The 14,116-nt window shown below is 45.2% G+C and overlaps 1 protein-coding gene across 1 annotated transcript in view; it reads left to right on the forward strand.

Annotated features, from left to right (window-relative positions):
• LOC133848723 (uncharacterized) overlaps window positions 1-14,116 on the forward strand; it is a 157,119-nt gene that overhangs the window by 26,976 nt on the left and 116,027 nt on the right. The window lies entirely within an intron of this gene.

Consider the following 14,116-nt stretch of genomic DNA (forward strand, 5'->3'; position numbering starts at 1 on the left):
GATCAAGTCTACACACAGAGCCTGCCAAGCTGACTTGGCTAACCGCATAGCTTTGGCTAGCTGCCTGGCTTTATGGTTAATGATCGCCGCTGGCGATGACTTTGAGCCTACATCTAACGGCTGCCGCAAATGGCCAAAGATGACGCTGCAACTTTGCCCCGAATCTTGGCACTTTTCTGACATTTTCAATTGCAGCCACACAACAGCAGCAACAGCAGCAGCAACTTCAACTTCAACTACTCTTCTCCTCGTTTGGAGTCAAGTTTTGCATTGCGAAAACGGTGGCAAACTGCTAATTATTTCACTCACTCTGTAATTTCAATTTTTTATCACCACTTTTATTTTGTATTTTCTTTTTTGGTGGCCAGCAAAAAATGTTGAAAATGTTTTTAAATTAGATGCAGACAGGCTGCAAATTGTGTTTTAAGCAACTCTCAGCATAAATATGTTTGAAGTGGTACTTGCAATTAATTTTATACATGTTTCTAGGACACAAGCGCAAAATGTCTTTGTGCAAAATAAATCATGACTATGGCAATTTGTTTAGCACTAAATGTGGCAGTTAAATAAAACAACTGCGATACTAAAATACACATAGTTGTTGTTTAGCTCTTGATGTTTTTCTAATCACTTTCGACATTCGTATTATAATTTTTGGTATTTTCTGTGTTGCTTAGATTAATTGTAAATTAATATTCAAAATCAACAGAAAGAAATTAATAATTTCAAAGTTTATTTAAGTTCCAAGGAAGCTTTTATTAATTTTAATTTTAATTTGTTCTTACGTCAACTTATTCATCAAATAACAAGTTAACGATTATCATATGTAATACAATTCAAAGGTTTACATTTCAAATTAACAAAAGCAATTATGTATGTAATTCTTACTTGGTAATTCAAATGATGAATAATATTTTTGATTGTTTAGTGGATCTAATATCTGATATATATATATTTGGATCTTGATTTAAGAATAAACTTTCTTGGTTTAATTGTGTCATCAAAGAATCTTGATTTTAGCATGTTATCTAGAAAAAATAAATTTGCTTTCGAAATTATTAACTACCACATGAATATACCGCAAAAATAGTAAAAATATACCAGCGGTTATATTTGGTATGTTGAGATAGTTTAAAATATACCAAATTGTCAAAAGAAATAAGGTAACCTATTTAATTTTTTTAACAATTTATGTTGTTTTAAATCGAAATATTGCTTTTCCCCTAATAAAGTTCTCTATTTTAATAGCTTACTAATTTTATCTGATATAATATAAAAAGTACACTTAGTCTGAATGATTTTGCATATATTTTTTTGAACACGTTTACATGTCAAAATTCTTTTCTTATTTTTTCAATAAAGTGTTTCAATTTAGAGGAGATTTTTTAAATATTACAGAAATTGAGCTGCATTATGAGTAATGAATTATTATTAAATATTATTAATTGAGCAATCATTTAGTAATCAATTGATGTGCTACTCATTTCTAAGATGCTTCGCATTGAAATGTGACTGTGATTGAATCGTGTTGCACTCTCTTGAGCTTTGTTTTTATACCCGCTACCCATAGGGTAGAAGGGTATTATAACTTTGTGCCAACAGGAAATGTATGTAACAGGTAGAAGGAGACATCTCCGACCCTATAAAGTATATATATTCTTGATCAGCGTCAACAGCCGAAACGATCTAGCCATGTCCGTCTGTCCGTCTGTGTGTCTGTCTGTCTGTCTGTCTGTCCGTCTGTCCGTCCGTCCGTATGAACTCCTAGATCTCAGAGACTATAAGAGATAGAGTTATAATTTTTTTTCGACAGCATTTGTTATGTTTGCACGCAGATCAAGTTTGTTTCAAATTTTTGCCACGCCCACTTCCGCCTGCGATCCGCGTGTGTTCCGCGTGCGATCCACCTGCGAACCTACTTATTCGCCTCGCGATTTATTCGCCTCGCGATTTATTCGCGCGCGCGATTCGCCCCGCGGTTTATTCGCGAGCCGCGATTATACTTCAATACTTTAATTATTATATTCAAATATTTTAAAAATATAACATAAGTGTTTTCAAACATTCGCCCGCGATTCGCCCCGCGATTTATTCGCGTGATTTATTCGCGAGCGATTCGCTCGCCATTTTTTCGCATTATTATTTAAATGATATTAGAAAAAAAGTTCAAATGCAAAAACCTTAGTTATTTAATAATACTTCAATTATAATATTCAAATATTTTAAAAATATAACATAACATAACATTAATCGCGGGGCGGATTCGCCCGCGATTTATTCGCGCGCGATTCGCCAGCGATTCGCCTGCAGGTTAGTTATTTAATAATACTTCGCTCGCGATTTATTTGTAGTAGCGTGTGATCCGCTTGCGATCCGCGTGCGATCCGCGTGCGATCCGCTTGCGATCCGCCTGCGATCCGCCTGCGATCCGCCTGCGATCCGCTTGCGATCCGTATGTAGAATTTGGTATATTTTTTTGGTATTTTTTGCGGTATATTAATTTGGTATATATGTTCGATTGGTATAGGAATGTTTGTCTATGGTATATCTGTTAGTTCAATTGTAATGTTAAGATTCGTAGTTTAAATTTCTAGTAGTTTAAATTTCTGTCAAAATATTATAGCTCGGGAGACGGCAACCGAACGTAATCTGCGATATCATAGCTGATAATTCTAGGAGCGATAAAGCCACCATAACCAGGACTACTTTTAAGGTAGAGACCAATGCTGGACAGCGGAACTGGCGGATTTGACGCAACTTCCTGCATATCCAGAAACGGAATCGTGGTTTGTGCCGCATCCTTTTCCAGTCCCGTGTTAACAAATTCGATATATTTCTTCTTTTTATACCCGTTACCCATAGGGTAGAAGGGTATTATAACTTTGTGCCGACAGGAAATGTATGTAACAGGTAGAAGGAGACATCTCCGACCCTATAAAGTATATATATTCTTGATCAGCGTCAACAGCCGAGACGATCTAGCCATGTCCGTCTGTCCGTCTGTGTGTCTGTCTGTCTGTCAGCATTTGTTATGTTTGCACGCAGATCAAGTTTGTTTCAAATTTTTGCCACGCCCACTTCCGCCTGCGATCCGCTTGCGATCCGCCTGCGATCCGCTTGCGATCCGCGTGCGATCCGCGTGCGATCCGCTTGCGATCCGCTTGCGATCCGCGTGTGATCCCCGTGTGATCCACTTGCGATCCACTTGCGATCCGCGTGCGATCCGCCTTCGATCCGCCTTCGATCCGCCTTCGATCCGCGTGTGATCCGCGTGCGATCCGCTTGCGATCCGCTTGCGAACCGCCTTGCGAACCGCCTGCGATCCGCTTGCGAACCGCTTGCGATCCACTTGCGATCCGCTTGCGATCCGCTTGCGATCCGCGTGTGATCCGCGTGTGATCCGCCTGCGATCCGCGTGCGATCCGCGTGCGATCCGCTTGCGATCCGCTTGCGATCCGCGTGTGATCCCCGTGTGATCCCCGTGTGATCCACGCGATCCACTTGCGATCCGCGTGCGATCCGCCTTCGATCCGCCTTCGATCCGCCTTCGATCCGCTTGCGATCCGCCTTCGATCCGCCTTCGATCCGCTTGCGATCCGCTTGCGATCCGCGTGCGATCCGCTTGCGATCCGCTTGCGAACCGCCTGCGATCCGCTTGCGAACCGCCTGCGATCCGCTTGCGATCCGCCTGCGATCCGCCTGCGATCCGCTTGCGATCCGCTTGCGATCCGCGTGCGATCCGCCTGCGATCCGCCTGCGATCCGCGTGCGATCCGCTTGCGATCCGCTTGCGATCCGCTTGCGATCCGCGTGCGATCCGCGTGCGATCCGCGTGCGATCCGCTTGCGATCCGCTTGCGAACCGCCTTGCGAACCGCCTGCGATCCGCTTGCGAACCGCTTGCGATCCGCTTGCGATCCGCGTGTGATCCGCTTGCGAACCGCCTGCGATCCGCTTGCGAACCGCCTGCGATCCGCGTGTGATCCGCTTGCGATCCGCCTGCGATCCGCCTGCGATCCGCTTGCGATCCGCCTGCGATCCGCCTGCGATCCGCGTGCGATCCGCCTTCGATCCGCCTTCGATCCGCCTTCGATCCGCTTGCGATCCGCCTTCGATCCGCCTTCGATCCGCTTGCGATCCGCTTGCGATCCGCGTGCGATACGCTTGCGATCTGCTTGCGATCCGCCTTCGATCCGCTTGCGATCCGCCTGCGATCCGCCTGCGATCCGCTTGCGATCCGCTTGCGATCCGCGTGCGATCCGCCTGCGATCCGCCTGCGATCCGCGTGCGATCCGCGTGCGATCCGCTTGCGATCCGCTTGCGATCCGCGTGCGATCCGCGTGCGATCCGCTTGCGATCCGCTTGCGAACCGCCTTGCGAACCGCCTGCGATCCGCTTGCGAACCGCCTGCGATCCGCTTGCGATCCGCCTGCGATCCGCTTGCGATCCGCGTGCGATCCGCGTGCGATCCGCTTGCGATCCGCTTGCGAACCGCCTTGCGAACCGCCTGCGATCCGCTTGCGAACCGCTTGCGATCCGCTTGCGATCCGCTTGCGATCCGCGTGTGATCCGCGTGTGATCCGCCTGCGATCCGCCTGCGATCCGCTTGCGATCCGCGTGCGATCCGCTTGCGATCCGCGTGTAATCCGCGTGTGTTCCGCTTGCGATCCGCCTTCGATCCGCTTGCGATCCGCGTGCGATCCGCGTGCGATCCGCTTGCGATCCGCGTGCGATCCGCTTGCGATCCGCCTTGCGAACCGCCTGCGATCCGCGTGCGATCCGCTTTCGATCCGCCTGCGATCCGCCTGCGATCCGCGTGCGATCCGCGTGCGATCCGCTTGCGATCCGCTTGCGATCCGCGTGTGATCCGCGTGCGATCCGCTTGCGATCCGCTTGCGAACCGCGTGTGATCCGCGTGTGATCCGCCTGCGATCCGCTTGCGATCCGCGTGCGATCCGCTTGCGATCCGCGTGTGATCCGCTTGCGATCCGCGTGTGATCCACTCGCGATCCGCGTGTGATCCACTTGCGATCCACTTGCGATCCGCGTGCGATCCGCCTTCGATCCGCTTGCGATCCGCCTTCGATCCGCTTGCGATCCGCTTGCGATCCGCCTGCGATCCGCCTGCGATCCGCTTGCGATCCGCTTGCGATCCGCGTGCGATCCGCCTGCGATCCGCGTGTGATCCGCTTGCGAACCGCCTGCGATCCGCTTGCGAACCGCTTGCGATCCACTTGCGATCCGCTTGCGATCCGCTTGCGATCCGCGTGTGATCCGCGTGTGATCCGCCTGCGATCCGCTTGCGATCCGCGTGCGATCCGCTTGCGATCCGCGTGTGATCCGCTTGCGATCCGCGTGTGATCCACTCGCGATCCGCGTGTGATCCACTTGCGATCCACTTGCGATCCGCTTGCGATCCGCCTTCGATCCGCTTGCGATCCGCTTGCGATCCGCCTGCGATCCGCCTGCGATCCGCTTGCGATCCGCTTGCGATCCGCGTGCGATCCGCCTGCGATCCGCGTGTGATCCGCTTGCGAACCGCCTGCGATCCGCTTGCGAACCGCCTGCGATCCGCGTGTGATCCGCTTGCGATCCGCCTGCGATCCGCCTGCGATCCGCCTGCGATCCGTCTGCGATCCGCCTGCGATCCGCCTGCGATCCGCCTGCGATCCGCTTGCGATCCGCTTGCGAACCGCCTGCGATCCGCTTGCGATCCGCGTGTGATCCGCGTTCGATCCGCGTGTGATCCGCGTGCGATCCGCTTGCGATCCGCGTGCGATCCGCTTGCGATCCGCCTGCGATCCGCCTGCGATCCGCCTGCGATCCGCTTGCGATCCGCTTGCGAACCGCCTGCGATCCGCTTGCGAACCGCCTGCGATCCGCTTGCGATCCGCGTGTGATCCGCGTGCGATCCGCTTGCGATCCGCGTGTGATCCGCGTGCGATCCGCTTGCGATCCGCTTGCGAACCGCCTGCGATCCGCTTGCGATCCGCCTGCGATCCGCGTGTAATCCGCGTGTGTTCCGCTTGCGATCCGCCTTCGATCCGCTTGCGATCCGCGTGCGATCCGCTTGCGATCCGCGTGCGATCCGCTTGCGATCCGCTTGCGATCCGCGTGTGATCCGCTTGCGATCCGCCTGCGATCCGCGTGTGATCCGCGTGCGATCCGCTTGCGATCCGCTTGCGAACCGCCTGCGATCCGCTTGCGAACCGCTTGCGATCCGCTTGCGATCCGCTTGCGATCCGCGTGTGATCCGCGTGTGATCCGCCTGCGATCCGCCTGCGATCCGCTTGCGATCCGCGTGCGATCCGCTTGCGATCCGCGTGTGATCCGCTTGCGATCCGCGTGTGATCCACTCACGATCCGCGTGTGATCCACTTGCGATCCGCGTGCGATCCGCCTTCGATCCGCTTGCGATCCGCTTGCGATCCGCGTGCGATCCGCGTGTGATCCGCTTGCGATCCGCGTGCGATCCGCTTGCGATCCGCTTGCGAACCGCCTGCGATCCGCTTGCGATCCGCCTGCGATCCGCTTGCGATCCGCTTGCGATCCGCGTGTGATCCGCTTGCGATCCGCGTGCGATCCGCCTGCGATCCGCCTGCGATCCGCGTGCGATCCGCTTGCGATCCGCTTGCGATCCGCTTGCGATCCGCGTGTGATCCGCGTGTGATCCGCCTGCGATCCGCCTGCGATCCGCTTGCGATCCGCTTGCGATCCGCTTGCGATCCGCCTGCGATCCGCTTGCGATCCGCTTGCGATCCGCTTGCGATCCGCTTGCGATCCGCTTGCGATCCGCCTGCGATCCGCCTGCGATCCGCTTGCGATCCGCGTGCGATCCGCGTGCGATCCGCGTGTGATCCGCGTGTGATCCGCTTGCGATCCGCGTGTGATCCGCGTGTGTTCCGCGTGCGATCCACCTGCGAACCTACTTATTCGCCTCGCGATTTATTCGCGCGCGCGATTCGCCCCGCGGTTTATTCGCGAGCCGCGATTATACTTCATTACTTTAATTATTATATTCAAATATTTTAAAAATATAACATAAGTGTTATTTATTCGCGCGCGATTCGCTCGCCATTTTTTCGCATTATTATACTATTAAGATTAATGTGTAATTTCGGATTTTGTTGCTTTTTGAATCGGACCATTGCCTTCATAACCCCCACCCCCCACCTCCCACCAATAAATGTTTTTTAATATAACCAATGAAACATTTAATTTTGGTTGATATTTGCTGATTTAAAGTTTCGTCAAATTGCTCGCCGTAAAGTTGTATTTGTATGTAGCTTCTTAGAGCATCTTCCGAGCGCCTGTTTTTCTACCAAACTTCGAGAAGTGCAGCGTGTGGGAGCTCATAAGTTGCTGGACATAAGTCATTTTTTTGAAGAAACGTGCAAAAGTTGCAAAATGATTAGTTTTATGATATTAAGGATACATTTGGTAATAACTTTGCGTTTTTACCTTTTTGCAACGTTGTGCCATTTATAAGTTATACACCACGGAACACAAACAAACTTGTTAGTTTTAAGCTAAAAAGATATACATATAAAACACTTCACAGTTGGACAACAAGTCATAATAATCAAAACATGTAATCTAAGATACATTTATAAATACCTTTGCTACGATTTGCCATAATCAGAAATTATAAATCAATTTGTTGCACCACAAAATAAACAGTGAAAGTTTGCAAAGATTTTTCACTAATTTAAGCACACTACAAAGTCAATTGAACAGCTGACTTTGTTCGTTTATCAACACTATGGTGTTGTTATTAAAAAATCTTAAATAACGGTTCTTGGCTAATTAGGGTATGTAAATTCAAAAAATATATTTTATTTTTAAAAATAATTTGTAAAATAATTTGATTTTATGCCAAAAAAATTGACTTTTTTCCTGTAGAGCGCTGTCAATAAATTCTCAAATGATTCATATTAACAAATGTGTATAGATCGAGAAAAAGAAAGGCGGATTATTACATTAAGTTCTTAAAATGTATGTACAAAATTCATGGAATATAAGGGTATTATAACTTTGTGCCTCCAGGAAATGTATGTAACAGGCAGAAGGAGGCATCTCCGACCCAATAAAGTCTATGATCAACGTTCGTCTGGATGAATCCCCACATCTCAGAAACTACTATGTTTTCACGTAGATCAAGTTCATTTCAAATTTTTTACATGGCCACATCTGCCTACGCAAATCAGCAAAAATCAAATAATAGGCGTAATTTTGTAGATAGGGTCTCGAATTTATATATATAAATAATAATAGCGTGTTTGTGATTCCTATAAACGTGCTTGCGCTTAAATAAAAAAATATGGGAAGAACAGACACTTACTACGGGTCTTAGAAGCTTTGACTGAGAATTTGGTATATTTTTTATTCAATGCTTTATTTGCCATTTAGTACTATATTAATATACCATATGTAGAATTTGGTATATTTTTGTATTTTTTGCGGTATATTAATTTGGTATATATGTTCGATTGGTATAGCAATGTTTGTCTATGGTATATCTGTTAGTTCAATTGTAATGTTAAGATTCGTAGTTTAAATTTCTAGTAGTTTAAATTTCTGTCAAAATATTATAGCTCGGGAGACGGCAACCGAACGTAATCTGCGATATCATAGCTGATAATTCTAGGAGCGATAAAGCCACCATAACCAGGACTACTTTTAAGGTAGAGACCAATGCTGGACAGCGGAACTGGCGGATTTGACGCAACTTCCTGCATATCCAGAAACGGAATCGTGGTTTGTGCCGCATCCTTTTCCAGTCCCGTGTTAACAAATTCGATATATTTCTTCTTTTTATACCCGCTACTCATAGGGTAGAAGGGTATTATAACTTTGTGCCGACAGGAAATGTATGTAACAGGTAGAAGGAGACATCTCCGACCCTATAAAGTATATATATTCTTGATCAGCGTCAACAGCCGAGACGATCTAGCCATGTCCGTCTGTCCGTCCGTCCGTATGAACACCTAGATCTCAGAGACTATAAGAGATAGAGCTATAATTTTTTTCGACAGCATTTGTTATGTTTGCACGCAGATCAAGTTTGTTTCAAATTTTTGCCACGCCCACTTCCGCCCCCGCAAATCAAAAAAATCGAATAGCAAGCGTAATTTTAAAGCTAGAGTTGCAAATTTTGGTATATATAATAATAACTACAGTAGTTATGATTCCTGAAAATTTGGTTGATAAAAATTGTGGAAGTTATTAAAGAAATACTTTTGTATGGGCAAAAACGCCTACTTACTAGGCGTCTTAGTTGCTTTGGCTGACAATCTGGTATATTGTGCCGTCTATGATATATTTTGAATGCGGTACTATATCGATATACCACATATACCATTTGGTATATTTTTAGTATTTTTGCAGTATATTTAGTATATTTTGAGAATAATACCGCAAAATATATTGCTTTTATTCAAAATAGGTAGCGGGTATCTCACAGTCGAGTGCACTCGACTGTAGCTTTCTTACTTGTTTGATCTATGCTTGCGGCCAGCTATTAAGCAGTGGCAAGCATGTGTCAACTAGTTTTAGTGTCATTGTTTTTCTTTTTGGCGGCGCCCCATTGGCAGCACCGGCTGAGTTACGACTGCTTTTTGTGAAGGCAAAAGAAAAACGTGCAGTTAGTTAAGACGAGCAACCAAAAAATAACAAAAAAAAAAGAAAAGAAGCACGAGTCAGCGAGTCAGCGAGTCACTTTCACCAAGCTAGTGTGTGCTACTGACTTGGCCACGATAACCCACACGAAGTTGGCAATTTATGGACAGCTGTGCGGCGGGTGGATCAGGCAACACACACACACAAACACACATACAGAACGACAGGCAACAATGCCTTTTTGAGGTGGCACCTAGAAAGTGGCAAGAGTAACGCGATGCGATGCGATGCAACGATGTTGCTGTTGTTGTTGTTATTTCTGTTTATGCCATAAACACTTCATCGACACTTGGCCAAGTGCGTCCACAATGGCCACAATGCGGTACCCAGAGGCGAGTTCGACTCTGAGTTCGGGTTCGGGTTCGAGGCTCGTAAGTGTGTGTTTGTTATACATCAAACATGAGCTGCAAACAACGTTTACGAGGCAACATTGTAGCTGTGTGCTACACTTTCCTTGCGGAAGCAGCAACATCACAACACAGCAACATTTAATTGACTTGGCGTGTTAAGCGCTGCATACCAGCACATAACAGCAATCAGCCGACAAACCACTTGTGGGACGTGAATGTGGACGACGACGACGACGATGACGACGACGACATACTTGGGCCACTTAGTGGACAGAGGATCGAGTGCAGCAGCAACCACAGCAGCAGCCGAAGCCACAGCAACAACGAGAGCAGCATTCAAACAATGCCAAGTAGCTTCATAGTTTATTGAGCCACGCTGATTGAGCGAGCATTGCGGACAGACAGATGCATAGCACACACAACAGCTCCTCTCATACTCATCTCAGTCAGTCAGTCATTCAGTCAGTCAGTCAGTCAGTCATTCAGAGACTGCCCATTAGCGCTGTCACTTGGCAAGGCGGCGCATATCATTTACCAGCAGCAGCGACATCAAAAAAGCAACGCGAAACAACAAACCGCGAACTGAATTCGTTGGAGACACGCCTTGCCATAAAGCTGATTACCATCGGACAGCAGGACAGCAGGAGAGCAGAAGAGCAGGAGAGAAGCAAAGATGGTCAGACAGAGACAGAAACAGAGACAGACACATAGAGGTCAGCGTGTCCAAATTACCACGCTTGACGCTGACACTGATCGCGACTCCTCCTCTGACTTCTGTCGCCTGTTGCCTTTCGCTTGACTCTGACACTCGATTCCCCTGTTTATACCCGCTACCCACAGGGTAGAAGGGTATTTATGACTTTGTGCTTGCAGAAAATGTTACATAGACTGAAGGAGGTTTTTAAGATGCTTCGTTTGTCAGTCAAGCATATATTGCACTATATGGTATATACTAATAATAATAATATATCAATATATCAAATATAGCCTTCGGTATAATTCTACTATTTTTGATGTATATAACAATTGGGATATTTTAAAATTGATATTGCACTATAGTACTTTATCAATATACCAAATATAGCTATTGATATATTTCTAGTATTTTTGCCATATTCAGTATGTTTTAAAATGTATACCGCAACACAGTACTATATCAATATACCAAATATAGCGATTGAAATATGTTTAGTATTTTAACGGAATATAAATTCAGTACATTTTAAAAATAATACCGCTCTGTTGTGCTTCTCTTCTAAATGGGTAACGGGTATCTCAAAGTCGAGCATCCTCCAATCTTGCTTTCTTACTTGTTTTTTTTTCTGTGCTTCGCCTGGCATCGCTCACATTTCAACAAAAATTAGGCCTTGTAAACAGTAATGCGGCAGAATCAATTAGCGTAAGACTTGACTGCGTAACTGGGCAATCAAGCAACCAGCAGAGAAGCCAGAAGCAACCCAAGCTTGCCAAGCAAGCTGGTTTCCTCTCTCAAAAAAACTACATTGCATGCTAGTAGATCATCATTTTATGGTCAGCTGAGTGACAACAATTTGGTGTTGCATTCAAGGAATAGCTATGCAAACTACAATAAATATTAAAAAGGGCAACATTTATTTCAAATAAATATTTAAATTCCCTAAGCTTTTAACAATCTAACAAAAGCAACATGATAAGCTTTTATTTTCTTGTTTTGATTGAAAATCAATTTAATACAATTACTATTTGCAAATGCTGATGGCGTGAAATACTAAATTTTTAAATTCTATTTCTAGTTTGGAAAATTGTTTATTTATTTTAAAGTAACATAAAGAAGAATTTTACAAAATTAGCAACATTAATATGGATTCTTATTATTTCAATAGAAGACTTTCGAATACAAAAAAAGTTGTCACATAAAATGTTTCAGTTTGAACAACCTGATATAAATTTATGTAATATTTGAATTCATTACTTTCATTGACGATGAATTTCAATAACATTACTAATTTAAAATGCAGAATTATTAAAAAATATTCTTAAATTTCAGTAGAAAACTTTTGAAAGTTAAAAAGTATAGCACATGAAATGTGGAAGCAGAAGCCATTAATTTTGTGATAGTTGTGATTAATTGAACTATTAAAGTTTTGAAAACTGAAATTGGTTTTCAAAAGTATTAAAACCTAAATATATGGATTGTATTCAATTGAAGAATAATATATTTTGGATATGGAAAATGTATAATGTATGAGTAAAATTTACAAATGATAAATTTCGAAATTAAAAAGTTGCATAATCCAGAATTTTATTAAAAAAATGTGTAATATAATACAACAACATATGTAGGTGCGGTACATAAAATTATCATAAATTAAAGAAAATGTATTCACATTTAAATATTATGTATATTCATTTCTTATTCAAGTGAGTATCTTACCACGCGCATGAGCAGCTAAATCTGAAACACTCGAAGTGCATTCGAAAGTCAACAGCAACATTTTGGTGGCAAGACTTTTACAATTAAGACAGCAGTCAAACACATATTGTTTAGTTTAGAGTTCACGCTCAGAAAGTAGTAACAAATGTTGTTAAATTAAAAGCAATCCGTGGAACAATTAGATTTGATTTAAGCGGCAAATGAAAGACTGCCAACGAAGCAGCAAACTCAATCTCAGCTCGCGCACACACACACACACACACACAGAAGCAACCGCAGCATGCAACCCATTTGATGTGTGGCAAGTAGCAAAAAGAAAAGTGCGTGTAGCTGGTTTAATTAAATTTTAACGCAATATACTTGACTCGCAGTCATCGACTTTGCGAGGCAGCCAGCCAGCTAAGTTTTTCTTTTTTAGAGTGTGCACACCACACTTGGCATCAAAGTATCTGGGGTTCTTTTTTCAGAGAGGGTTCTTTGGGGTTCTGTATTCAGAGAGGGTGGAAGCGGGGGAGAAGAGTTTCCAGTGAGATTCGTTGAGATTCGCGCCCCAGTGGCACGTTGCATACAGCACATAGTTTATGCTTGTTGTTGCAAAGGGTTTTTCTCTCTCTATGTGTTTTTTGTCAAGAAATGAAAGCTTCGATGCTTGAAGGTTTAACGAACTCCGAGCCCCAGCGTTGCAGTTGCAGCTTCAGCTTCAGCTTCAGCTCAATTTTACAGCTCCAGGATCACAAACGTCAACATTTTTGCCTTTGACGTTTTGCACAAATTTTCGTCGTCGTCGTCGTCGTCGTCCTGCAGCAAGTGTAATTTTTACTTTCACCCCAACAAAACTGAAGCAGCTTTTGCTCCTGTTTGTTGTCGCTGTTTTGTCGTTTCTCCTCGCCCGTGTTGTTGTTGTTGTTGTTGTTGGTGTCGTTGTCGTTGTCCCATGTGAGCACAGTGCAACACTTGTCCTGATGATGACATTCATGCCCAAGAGCTACTCTTAATGGAGCACAGCGCACAGCAGCAGACAAACGGCAAAAAAAAGAAATACGTATACAGCGAACGGTTAACCGTGGGGCAAGGGGGGAAGTTGCCACAAAGAGCAGCAGTAGAAATGGGTGGAGCTGCCTTGATTGCTTGACGCGTCTAACGGGGCAACTTTTATGCTATGCTATTGACTATGATCAATGCAATTCGATTGTCCAGCGCAGCAGCATCAATAATACAAGTCGAGAACTCTTCCCTTCCCTTCCCCCCGCCCGCCAAAAGCAAGTCACAGTGCATTGCACCCGTCAAAATGAAAAGAAAAGAAAAGTTAGGGGGCGCCTCTTCTCTGGTCTTGGGCTTAAGAAATTATGCGCAAAGTAAAAGGCGCTTAAGTGCATAAAATGAAGAAGAAGAAGATGTTGCTGCTATTTGTTGTTGTTGCAGTGACTGATGCTGATGTTGATGATGTTGCAGGTGACCCCAGTCAAGAAGTCCTCGCGAGAGAAGCCTTCAAAGCCGCTGTCGCTGTCAAGGAAGCAAATGTGCCTGCTGTGCCATTGTTGTTGCGTTTGTTTTTTTTTTTTCTGTTTATTATTGTTGTTTAAGGGAAAGCTCAAAAACAATAGAAAGCACACGCAATTATGCATGTGTGTGTGTGTGTGTGTGTGTGTGCGTGGGTGTAGTTTGCTTTTTAAATAA

This window comes from Drosophila sulfurigaster, chromosome X (genome assembly GCF_023558435.1).
Source record: "Drosophila sulfurigaster albostrigata strain 15112-1811.04 chromosome X, ASM2355843v2, whole genome shotgun sequence".
Classification (NCBI taxonomy): Eukaryota; Metazoa; Arthropoda; class Insecta; order Diptera; family Drosophilidae; genus Drosophila; species Drosophila sulfurigaster.